This window comes from Pseudopipra pipra, chromosome 8 (assembly GCF_036250125.1).
Source record: "Pseudopipra pipra isolate bDixPip1 chromosome 8, bDixPip1.hap1, whole genome shotgun sequence".
Classification (NCBI taxonomy): Eukaryota; Metazoa; Chordata; class Aves; order Passeriformes; family Pipridae; genus Pseudopipra; species Pseudopipra pipra.
The window spans coordinates 36,612,229-36,625,236 of record NC_087556.1 but is presented as its reverse complement, the minus strand read 5'-3'; the positions used below and the strand labels follow the sequence as shown (position 1 = coordinate 36,625,236).

Below are 13,008 nucleotides of genomic sequence, written 5' to 3'. Positions count from 1 at the left end.
TAATCTCATTTCAAATGTGGACTGTAGGTGGACATGTACAGTTGCTTCACTAGTTTTCTTTCTTTCATATAATTTATTTATGGTGGGAAGCAAACTGAAAATTGGTCACTGGAAACACTGCCATGCTGACCTCTGTTTTGGCCTTCTTGCCATTCACCCAACTTTAAACCAATTTTATTTTGGATCTAAGTTTGTGTGCATGGGTGGAGGAATTGCCTCAAAACAGAAATATATGCCATGATGAAGTTTTGATGCTCCTAGATTCATTGTGTCACACTGATATTTCAGTGTAATATAAATTATATAAACAATTTTTAAATGTTAAAATGTTCCATTTTAGTTTACTAGACCAAACAAATGTTTCCTATGATGCAGTTTAACACTGAACTGAGGTTTTTAGCATAATATACTGCAGTGATTTATGGGAAGTGTAATTCAGATGTTTTAAATGAATCCGTTTATTTAAAAACAAAATGAACCCCAAACCTCCTCCAATTATTCAAAGGGAGTTTCTGCCTGATGGATATATTCTGTTTTTATAAGAAAGTCATAACGTTTTGATTCTTATGAAAAAAGCTATTTTTCCTGGAAATAGCATTTTGTAAAAAATTCTCACCTAGCTCTAGTGAGATACTTCTGTGATTCCAGCCTTGAAGAGATAGTGAGACATGAATGGCAGTTGGTTTTCCTGGATTCTTTTCCAGTGCCCTCTACATCTATATCCTGCTGTCTATCAAGATTCTCATTTTCTTCTGAGCTTAGGCCTCTTCCTTTGTGCCCTTGTTATTTCAGGAAGTTTTATGCCATGTAGAAGGATGAGCTGCCAGGAGAGTTAGATTGGAGAGTACTAATATGTCATGGAGATAGCTGGATTAATAGGCATGTGGTGATTTCATATTTGAAAGGTGGGAAAAGGGGTTCCATTTGGGACCTATTTGGAAGAGGCAAACAAGTCAGTGACAGGACACTTCTATCTGTCAAAAAGCCAACTGTAGAGAAGGCTTGGATGATGCTCAAAGGAATATCAAAAACAGGATTATACAGACCTTCCCAGCCTCTGAAATTGGTTTGATCTGTACATCACAAAATGCAGACTTCTCTGCTTCTTCTGGGGAGAATTCTATGTGACAACTCCCTTAGTGACTCTGGAATTTAAGTAGTGTTGGGCCATAGCAAACTACTACTTAAAACTTAATTATTTGAAAAAAAGTCTGGTTTATTATCAGAATTGGCCAATAAACAGAAGCACTCAGATGAACCTCTTACTTATTCTGTGTATGTATTGCTTTTATTTCACTCACTGAGATCTACTTATAGCAGGTTATGTCTTTAAAAGGTTAGAAGAAAGTTATGGTCAATTGGCTGGAGTTGAGGGCTGACTAGATTGACTTGGAGCTCAAACTGTTTACATTTTTTGGACAGTAGTGACAGATTAGAAACTAGGTTATTTTATCACCTACTTAGTACCAAGATATTAATGTAGAGGAACAGAAGACAGATACCCAAATTTTCATTTATGGCTAATGACAAAATATATCATTCAGTAATCAATCCTGTGTGTTTTGTGTTGGATGTCTTGGGTTCTACCTACATCAGGTTCTAAAGTCCTCAAAATAAATGCCAAAGTAATCAGAGGTAGTAAAGCAGTTTAGAAACCTTCACACCTTTGAAAATGTAGGCCCTGGACTCTTAGACAAGCATGTTTTATAAATGTGGCTGCCAAATATTATCCTCAGTGTAAAGAAAGTTTGTATTCTGAGGTGCACATGCTCCCAGCAATATTTGCCCCCACAGTGAGCACAGCAGCAGTGCCTGGGCTGGAACTGCTGCTGCCCTCAGTGCTGGCACAGCAATGGGTCAGAGCTCCTGAGCCCCCCTGAGCTGAGCAGTGACACTGCTGACAAGCTCTTCTCAAGGTGCAATTACAGCCTCACACTGAGAAAGGGAGAGTAAGTGTATGCCAATGGCCCTGAAAGAATAAAACTTTATTTTTTTCTTTTATTATACTGGATGTACATGTTTGTCACATACATTTGATGCAATATTAAACTTAGGTATGTGTATGTGTGTGTAGATCTGCATGCATGCAGAGAAACTTATTTATCCTGTATGTATTAAATACTTGAGGCATGCCTGACATAGAAATAGGGACAGTGTGTATTAAACAAACCCCGAAAATTCTGAAGATTAGAATTAACAGATTATAACAAAAGCCCTTGAGAAGCAGCAGTGCCCCTGTCTTGCATTGCTTTCAGACACCTTTGCTGCCCTGGGTTACACTCATGGAATGGGATCTGAAGCCTCCACCCTTGTATTTCTAAACAATATTTTGTGTTTTCCCTTTTAACCCCAGTCTTTCTTACACACCCTGGAGAAGTAATATATATGGAATAAATAAGGAATAGGAAAAAAAAAAGGCTATCTTAAAACAATTTCTTGCTAATTAAATTTAGTCTTTTGTATCTGAGCAAAAGCCTGAGTCAGACCAAGAGCCTTTTGAATATCAACAACACATCTTGAACTGGTTCTCATTTCCACTGAAATTATCATTTGGATCTATAAAAATACTTTGACTGAATCTGGCCCAGTAGTGCTGCTGTGGTTCCCTACATCAGAACATTCCTTTCTCACCCTCCTTTCTGCCATGCAGGGTAGTGCCTTCTATTCCAATGGAAGAGACATGATCAGAAAGCAATCCATATTGTGGGTGACACATGAAACACAGCTCTACATAATGGATTTGGATAACCATTGATTTCTGAGTTTTGGAGATAATTCTTCGCTAAAATTATGTAACTGGAAAAAAAATTCCTTTTTTTCCGCGTGATAGAAAAAAGACGAGTGTTTTTTAGTGGGAAAAGAATTTTTATTAAAATCTGATTTTTGTATTTTGGAAATACAACTGCATCTGCTTAAGAAAGAAATATTAGCAATTTTTATCCACAATCAAAATGCTAAAAAATATTTTTTCTCATCCTGTCTTTTAGCTTTCTTTGAAGTCACAATATTAAACCTCCTTAAAAATATTTATGTGTATTTAGTTAACAAAAGCTCCTGTAAGTTGAATCCATGCTGGCAAAAGGTTCAGGTAAGCTCTCTATATAAGCTTACAGACAATTGTGTAAATCTTCAGCCATTAAAGAGAAAGGAGAAAAAAGCCATCCTCATTACACTGCTGTCATTTACTCTTCATCTCCTGTCCTCTTTAGCAGCATTAAGATGGGATGTAAATTTGCCAGTTAATGCTGTTAGAAAATGGATGGTTCAAGAAGGGCAGGAATTAGAGATCAGTATTAGGTGCAGATAAGCTCCTTTTCCTCCGCAGTGGCGGCTGTTTAACATTCATGGGAAAATCATCATCAAACAGCGTTATCACAGCTCTGTTGATGGCTGAGGAACTTCATCACTATGATAATTTTTTTTTTATAGCTGTGAGCCAAAAAGCTCCCTTTTATTTCTGCTGTCTATAACTGCGATAGAAGCTTGTTTGTATGGGTAGGGCATTGCAAACTCTCAGCTCTTCAGCCAGGTTTGATTTCTTGCCACCATCGCTCCCCCACTCAACCCCTTGTGTACGTTGCACTAAACAGTAATGCTGATTAAAAAAAAAAAAAAGAGTGCTCAAACAATCCTTCAAAGAATAACTGATATTTTTATGATCAGTAATTCAAAGTTGGACAAGTGATGCCATTCTGAAACATAAATGTCATCCATTTTGTGGGGAGTAAAGGGTAGAGACTAGAAAGCAAGCACCCAGGGATGGAGGGAATATCTAATGTCACGTTAACTTGACCAGGAGGTGGTTTAAGTGTCACAACATGGCTAAGATATACTTTATTTTGCTTTTTTACATCATCAGCTGAGGAGGTTCATAGCCTGTTACATCTTTTTATCCCCTCCAACCCGAGAGCAGAACTATACCTTTCTATGTTTTCTTGAATTTCTTTTAATATAAAGATATGGATGTTCATCTGTAGGTATTTTGGACATGCAATGTCCAATTTTAAACTCATCAAATTTGCTAAGGACTCAGCTCTAGGTGACATTCCTACCCCATGCTCAGCCATCTTCGAAAGTATCTGAGATGAGGATCATGGTTGTCATACTTGGGAGTAGGGGAGGTGCACAGTTCCAGACTGTCTGTGTTCTTCCTAGGGAGATAAGGTGCTATTCAAGGAAATTTTTTAATTTATTAAGGTTCTCAGCTTATGCTTCTTTGCAGCTTTGACCTCATTTTTTGTAGTTTATCTGCTCTAAATGACATTTCTCATTTCGAATATAGCTGGAAAACATTGTGCTAAACAGCAATTTTGTAGCCTCTGCAGCACCACCTGATAATTTTGATATTTTCACTTTGAATTCAGTATTGATTTGATTACTTAGGTAATTTACTTTTGACACAAGCTCATTCCTTGTCTTTTCCTGAGCAGGGACTTCCAATCATGCCATGTTGTGCTGAATTATGTTTGGAGTTTAGAGATAAGGACTTTTGTCTACTCGAGACTCAGCTTAGGCCACCAAACTCATTTCCCACAGGAGGAGGGTTTGAATCCAGTCAGGAACCTAAAGGTGAAAGGCTAGTGCTTTATAATTTAAATATTACCATATAAACATAAGTTTAAAGCAGATATTGTGTGGTAGGGGGAATACTAGAGTTATTTTGAGTGAAGTTCCAAGGAACTCTTGCCTAAAGGAGAAAGGGGCCCTAGAGATCCCCAAAGCTGCTGACTTCCAGCTGTGTCCAGGGTGACCCCTGCATTCTGGAGCAGGCTGCCAGTGACTGTCCTCCCTGGAAATGGTGCCAGGAGAGCCTTCCTGGGCTGCTGCCCTGGCTCTCCCCACTGCTGCTGCTGGAGCAGGAGTTTGGGAAGGCCCCCTGGCAAAGTCAGCCTTCCTTTGCTGAGCTTCACAAACCAGGGGAGCTCCCAGCCCCGGCCAGAACGGGCTGGTGGGCCCATGAATTATTGTACTCTTTCATGAGATCATTGTCATCAATGGTTCAGTCATTCCTCTTGACAAAACGAGGATGTGATGAAATAAAAAGGTGTTCTAGTCCAGATTGCTGGTAGGATGAGACACTAATAACTGCTGTGGGCATCCAGCTGAGGCAACTGTCCTCTTCCTGTGTAACAGCCTCATAGCCTGCAGGGGGCTGAAATTTTCTTCAGACATTTTCTCCTTCCGAGTTTCTGAAAGGAATAGTCACAGTACAACCAAAAGATTTTTTTAGGGAACAATCACAGGCTTTGGAAAAGGTGAAGGGCTTGTGGTGTTTGGATTTGAGGGGCTGGTTTGCTTCAGCAGAATAGTAATAATTATTATGGAAACATTATAAGTACCAAACAAGATCTGTTTTCGAGCTGTTCTGCCACCATTACATACTTCTCCTTCTTATTCTTTGCTTTTCTAAGCAGGTAATCCCTTCTAGTTTTACCAACAAGTGCTGTACCAGAGTTATTTTTTAATCTTTGTATTACTGAACTAGACGAGGTTTTGTCTTGCAGTAGCTGTACAATTTCCTTTCTGTATTCAAAGGGAGGAAGCTTGTGTTCACCATATCATTGACCTTAAGATACTGTAATACTGCTAAAAAGACATCTTCCTGCTTTTTCCAGACTCTGGGAAGCCTGTGAAATGCACAGACATATTGGGGTGTTTCAGCATTGCTTCAGCTTGGTTTCGTGACCCATTTAAATGTCCTGGGTAATATTCCCTTTTTCCTAGGACACCACAGTTTCTTGTATGGTTCATTTTAAAATAACTTGACTACAAAAAAAAAAAAAAAGCCTTGGGTTCACAAGAACAAAAGACAATGATTGTAATTTGCCTCTGCCCTTTAGCAAAGCAATCAGCAATTTTCTAGTATTTTACAGTCATCCATCTAGCTATCTGTTCATCTTCTAATACCCTTACTTTTTCTTGGAAATATTCAAATTTATTAACCTTTTAGTAACTGGTAACCATTAAAATTCTGTCTTGCATTAACAAAGAGGGAACTTGTCCCTGTAAATCTTCGTGTGCCGATTTATTGGTTTACTCCCTTTTCCTCAGAGGAAAGTTGGCCACTTGCTGCCATGGGCAGCTCCTGCCTGTGCTGCTTTGCCATCCCCCTTGGCAGGCTGGCAGTGTCACCTGGTTGGCAGCTAATCCTGAGGGCACTGCAGAGCTCTTTGTCTAAAGGCACATTAATGTCCTTAAGGAGGGTCTCTTACAGCAGTGCAGTGAGGCATCAGGCAGTTGGTGTTGGATCACTGGAGTCTACTGGAATGTGAGAAAGATGGGAGGATCTTTGGTTCTGGGAAGGCTAAGGGCTGAGATAGGCAGTGGTTTTGTCTTGATTACTTAAAGAGTTTTTTCTCAAGGAGTTATAGAGTGCATGTTTATCAGTGTTCATAGAAATGGACTCTGGATATGGTTGGTAAGCAAGACATTTTTGAAAATTACAGTTCATCACTCTATATTTTCTGAAGTATCACTCAAAGATATCTGATCAAACTCTGCATGACCTAACTGGGGCACTGACAGCAACACACCTACATCAGCATGGTGAGTGGCCCTGGGCAAGCTCAGGATTGCATTGCTGTGCAGACATCACCAACAGTCTCACACTTGATGGCTGGGGAAATCTGGCACTGAGGATTTGAAAAGGAAGATGCTTTGCAGCCCAGACATTTGTTCCATACATGCTACAAACCCATTGGCTGCTCTTGACTGTCTTGAGAATCTGAAGCGTGGATTCAAAAGTGGGCCAGACTGTATCATAAAGAATGATTTAAATAAGACTGGACTCTGAGCTGTATAAACTATAAAACTGGGCACAGATCAGATGGTTGTAGAGGGCAGAACCACAGGAAGTTGTGGTTGAGTGGTTACTGTGAACATGAACCAGTCTTGGATGGAAACAGTAGAACTGTTGTGAGTAAATTCTAAGTATTTACCACAAATGGCAACAACTCATCTGAGTCCTCAAAAGGTGAACTTATTCAAATTATGTCCAAGTTTGACCTTAAGTATTTTACTGATTTTTTTTTTTTTTTATTCCCAGCCCAAGGATTCTTCCCAGATAGTTTTCTTGGCTGAAATTTCTAGGACTTAGACTCACCTGAGCTGACATTGCCCAGTAATGGTGTTTAGGGATTCTGCAGTGTCATAGCACTGTGAGACTCTTCTTGCTCCAGTCCTTTTCCAGGCATAAACTCACCTTTTTCCAGGCATGATTCTTTATCAGAGGAGTTTACATTTACTGATCTCTGGAGCTAAAATCCTTGCTGACCTGTGGACTTGTGTGTGTTTGTTCATGCTTCATTTACACACTAGAGCTGGAAAGATTCAAACAAGTAACACCCAGCACTGCTTTGTGCTCAAATACCTCTGTCTTTCCTCAGCCCCTGAGTTCTGCAGGGACAGGGACTGTATGTCATCTTGTCTCAGTGGCTTCTGTATGTACTGGGATAACCAGAAACTAAGCAACTTCTGGACATTTATCTGTAACCTTTAATAATTTGCTATGCATATCCACTCATTCCTTTGTTATATTATCAATATTCTGCAGTGCTACTGGTTTTAATAAGAAGCCTTTTCACTGGTTTTCTTTGTTCTAGTCATCTAATCTCCTAATGGAAGTTTCTAATTAAATTCCTAGAGCCATTTTCTAACTGTGTTTTGAATAACAAAATCTTGCAAATGCTCAAAGTGTCTCTCTCCCCCTGGCTTGGATGCCCTACCTTCCAAAGAGCTGTAGAGGAGTGATGCAGGTCACTGTGGGGAAGTGTTGCTGAGAACCTCTCTCAGCTGAGTGAGAGGGATGTAAATGGCATGTTTCCTATACAGGAAATAATGCAGCAGGTCTAAGAAAAGTCTTCCAGGGTCTCATCCATAGTTTTAATGAATTTTGGGATGATGCAGAAGAAACACGATGTATTCATGGAGCAAGCAGCACTTCCCTGGTGGACCTGGTGCTCCACAGAAACTGAGAAACCAGGATCACCAAAGAAATTCATTCCTTCTCTATCCAAACTCCTCTCATTTGGGTTTGAACTTTGCCCACTGGGTGCAGGTAAGGGTTTAATTACTGTCATTCCCATCTCATCAGAATTCTTCAGCTACTTCTGCAGCAGAAAGGAGAAAAGTGGAAAGAAAAAGAAATGTCAGGATCAGCTCATAAATGTGGTGATTATGACAACTATGAAAGACTCTGTCTAACTGATCCTTTTATCAATCACAGGAAATACTGCAGCTGGCACTGCCACCACGTGCAGATGGATCAGCAGCAGCACACAGAGCTGGCAAAAAGCATCTCCTTGGTGTCCACATCTGCAGAGATCTGTGCACACAGACCAGGCCACCCTCTGCTGTGCAGCTGAATGCTCCTTCACTGCAGCCTTGCTGAGAAAGCCTCAGCCAAAGCTGCCCCTTTCTCCCCTTGCTCTGAAGCACCGTTACCTTCCTCCTCCTCCTCCTCCTCCTCCTGCACATCTGCACAGGATATTTTTTTGGCCAGAATAAGATAAGCACAGGTGGTAATATAAGGCACATTGCATCTAGATTTGACACCTGGTGCACATAGGGCTTACAAGTTTTAATCAGTTTTATGCAAGTTTTTGGCACTCTGGTTTTCTTTTTTTTTTTTTTTTAACCAGTTTAATAAGTGGGCAAAAAAAGCAGCAGCAGATTTACTTAGAGGGGTTTCAAATTTGTCTTCAGGGGCCTGCTCACAAAGGGTCTGTGTTTCAGAAGTGTTTATTTCTTTTTACAGAATTCTATATACATAAATAAAAATATTTGTAAATTTTAGAGATGTATAAATTCAGCTTTTTTAATAAGCTAATACCCAAGTTGGCTATAGCCAGTCTTAGCTGGCAGTCAGAAAGCCACATGGATTCCATGCACAGTTTAGGGGTGATATAGGTTTGATTCAAAACACTTCTGCCTTTCCCCAGCCTGTAGGGTGACCCAGCAGGTGCAGCTGGGTAGAAACCCTGTTATCCAGAGTGTAGGCAGCAGGAATTCATGTCTTGGTGTCTCATGTCATTTACAGACTGGTTTCAGATTTGCTACTCCTGGTGCTTTCTTGCAAGCATAGAACAATTTTTGTGTTGAAATTAGACCTGATGTAAAAGGAGGAAAAACCTTTTAAATTCACTCTAGAATAGTACTGAGAAATGTCCACATTTCTGCTTCCTCAACACTCACCCCAGAGACTTCTGTCCAGCACAGCACCCTCATCCATGCTTTTAAGTTTTTTATTTAATAATACAGTCAACTCTTTAACAGTGAGTTTTGTGAGCTATTAGGAAAATTAATCAGAGGAAAACTATTTGGAAAAGCCTGTTGATCTAATGATCTTTTTAGTTCCGTTTAGCTCCATTCATAGTACCCTTCACCATCACCTGAAAACAAACTTTCTGTTTGGTCTAAACAGATTTTCTGAACTTGGAAATTTTATTCCCATTCCAGGAGAAAACTTTGAAATGTGATGGTTTTTTGAAAGTGAAAATAGATGGAAAAGCTTTCTGTTTTCCAGCATGATTGTGACTTCCCTTACCTTTTTCCCCAAATAAAAAGCCTGGTTATCTCCATGGAGGAGACTCTCCAGACAGAAAACCCAATGCCTTATCAGAGATGTAGATTTTAGGACAGACAGTACATTGCCTGTAAACTTGCAGCTCAGATGACAGATGGAAACCAGATAAAGTGAGTGTGCTGATCACTGCAGAGAGATTAGACTCTCTAATTTGCATCTTGTCTTCCAATAACGTTTGCTCTATTTTACCTCCACATCTACCTGAGCTGTAAACACACGCATTTGAGGCCTGAACTTACTTAAACTTTATTTTTCTAAGTGGAATATTTCTGTTTAGTTCTGGACTTTAGTTCTACACCTAACAAAATACAAACACCTCAGAGAATGTGTATCAGCATTGCTGGTCCCTCAAAATTCACCACAGAGGCTTCTGTCAGGCCCAGCACTCCACCAGCTTTTTTTAACTTTTTGTGCTTAACAATCTCAAGTGTCTCAAGTATCTCTTTGAGACCTCCACTCTAAACCACGTCTGAGAAATATCTTCCCCAAAGTGCTGGGGTATTTTCTAGCTGGATAAGCCTTCTCCCCTTGAGAGACAGACAGGATGGAGCTCAGGGTCCTTCTTAAGGGCCACACGGCCCAGGCACTGCAGGGTGGGTTGACATTAGCTAGCCTGCACAAATATTTGCTTGCATCTTTGCCATTTTCAAATTCTGTCTCCCTTGTTTGCTCTTCTTTGTCCCTGCCTATCATGTTTCTTTCCTGGCTGTTGCTATTAGTATGTAATCTTTCTGTTCTGTGTCCTAAACTAAAGCACATTTGTCGGTCATTATCTGAAAGACTCTCTGTTAATAGGCATAAATAACATTGCTAGTGCCTCACACATCCCTCCAGCAGCAGTGTTGTTCGTGTGAGGTGCCCAGCATGCCACAGAACACGTTCTGTCTGCAGCCAAAGGCTTTTGCTGCTGGGCATAGCAAGGCCAGTGTGCAGCTGAGCTCGGCTTAAAAACTTCATTTCATTGGTTCTGTATTTAAAGGTTTAGAGGAGCAGAAGGGAGGATGTGGAAGGAGGGGCAGCAGGGAAAAGCTGGCTTTCCTTACTTTCTCGTTATTTTCACTGGAGAACTGTGAAATTCCAGTGGGTAGGAGATGCTCTTGTCTTTTACCCTGTCTGAAGAGCAGTGGGTGTTTCTGGCGTTGTACCTGTCCACAGGGTACGGCTTGAAATGCCTGAAAACTGTTTGGGATGGAAGAAGCAGCACATGCTCTTTAAACAGGTTTCTGTGCATTCAGATGAGATTGTTCAAGGAGTTTGTATATTTTCATGTTCATCTTCAAAAGAAAAGGTTTCATTTTCAACAGTTTTGCTGCTCGTGAGTTGAAGACATTTGCCACCAGTGGGACCAAGACCTTAACCCTCTTAGGAGAACACCAGAGAAAACTGGTTTCAACTAATTGATCACAGAATCATCCAAGGTGAAGGAGACTTTCAAGATCATGTAGTCCCCTGAACCTTATCCCTCAAAATCTTACAATCTTGCCATGGATCTCAGGATCCATTTCTATCCACATCTTTAAAGGAAGGTGAAAAGATCCTCATGAATAATTGCTCAGGGAGGAAGCAGTTTTACCACCCTTGCCTTGGGGTTCTGGATAGTCCAGTGTATTCATCTGCTGAGCCATTGAGTACTTTCCCATACACTTTGGGAAAAAGTTTGGATGCTCATGCAAGCTCTCTGGCACCACACACAGCTCAAACCTGGAGCCTTTTTTTTCAGTAGCAATTAATGAGAATCATGATTTAAAAATTGAAATGGTAATGAGCTTTTAGTGTGATAAAAAGAGCTTGTACAGGCAAGAAAAAACATTTGTGGGTCTCCAAGTCACATTACTTCCCAAATACAAAAGCAGATATTAGCCCTGGCTGGAGTGAGCCATATTGACTTGTTTCATGTTGCACAAAAATGGTAAAGCACCCATAACCCTCATGTCACACAGAAAGATGATGCTCTCACGTCTCCAACCTCATATTGAAGTGTTCTTCTTATCCACAGCTTTGTTCATTTTGGGCTGATGAATCAGTATACTCATTTTGGCTTGATTATTTTTTCCTTTGTTTGCACATGCTTATTATTTTTTCATAGACTCATAGAACAGTTTTAGTTGGAGGAGATTTTAAAGAGCATCTGGTTCCAACCCCCTGTCATAGGCAGGGACATCTTCCACTAGAAGGTGGATGGTACATTTTAAAATTCACCGGTACAGAGTGATGTACAGTCAATGGTTTAGGAGTCAAAGAAACAGCTAAAGCAGTTTAAATCTATAGGAAATACCATCTTTGTTATGTGACACAAATTGTACCTTGAGCAATTTAGGTATTATTCAACACAATTGCTCTAAATTAAAAATAAGTACAAGTATATTATCTTCATCTTTTCCCCTCTCAGTGAGTGCTAACAAGAGTAATACCATTTTGAGGACAGAATGAAACTCATTTTTGATGAGTAGCTCCGTTGCTTTTTTTGATGATTGTGTGATATTTTGCAAGTCTTACAAGTATCCAAGTATAACAAAGACACCTAAGAACATACAAGAGTTTGGAGGCTTTTAAACTTGACCTGATAAGCAATTCATGAATATTGTAGCTAGATTATGCTTCTCACTGTTAACTGAATTGATGTGTTGAATAGATGTCCAGCTCTTTGCATCTGAATTGAAAGTATATTTCATTTGTGGGGGAAAAAGGAAGAAAGCATCATTCAGAAGAAGAGACTTTGGTTTTGAAATAATTTCCTTTCTTTTAACATATACAGAACACTCATCTATTTGAAGTCTGGCTCGCAAATATAACAGGTTTTATCTCAGAGGCATGAAAAAACATGGTAACTTAAAAAAAAAAAAACACAGAAAAACCCCATAAAAGCTGAACAAGCAAAACAAAATATATTTTAAACTGTTTCCAAGTGTTTTGAGTTGTTTAGGCACAGGCAGTACCTACATTTAGGGTCTAATGCAGAGTCAGGGATATTTACAGTACATCTTTTCTTTTTCTCTGATTTTGTTTTATGAGCATAATTTGAACCTACCTCCTACCTCATTAAAGAAACATATATTCTCACAAACATTCCTTTTGCATTTCATGGCTGTCACTCTTATCACTCTTCATATTTGTTGGCTCACTCCTCTATTGACTTCTTAAAAAGCTGGAAAAGTTTGAAAAATAGAAAGTCTTTCTCTCACCAAACAACTTCGAGAAACTCAGTGGGAGTTTTCAAAGGTGTTGGTATAAGGAAAACACCCAATTTGCATTATATGTCTAAGGGATTTGTGAGATTAATTTCCTTATTCAGCTTTGAAAATCCTGCCTTGAAGACTCAATCTCACAGTTCGGTGTGAGGAAGAGGAAGGTCACAGGTTGTCCAGGACACAGATGGTACCTGTGTCATCACAGTCCAGGACACAGATGGTACCTGTGTCATCACA

General features: G+C 39.8%; 1 long non-coding RNA gene across 1 annotated transcript; it reads right to left on the bottom strand.

The window, feature by feature from the left end:
- Positions 1-7,859: 7,859 nt before the first annotated feature.
- On the bottom strand, positions 7,860-12,953 carry LOC135418469 (uncharacterized). Its single transcript, XR_010432469.1, has 2 exons — positions 12,612-12,953; positions 7,860-8,108 (listed from the first exon to the last, which is right to left on the bottom strand). It is a non-coding gene; the product is annotated as an uncharacterized LOC135418469 (long non-coding RNA).
- Between the last annotated feature and the right edge of the window lie 55 nt (positions 12,954-13,008).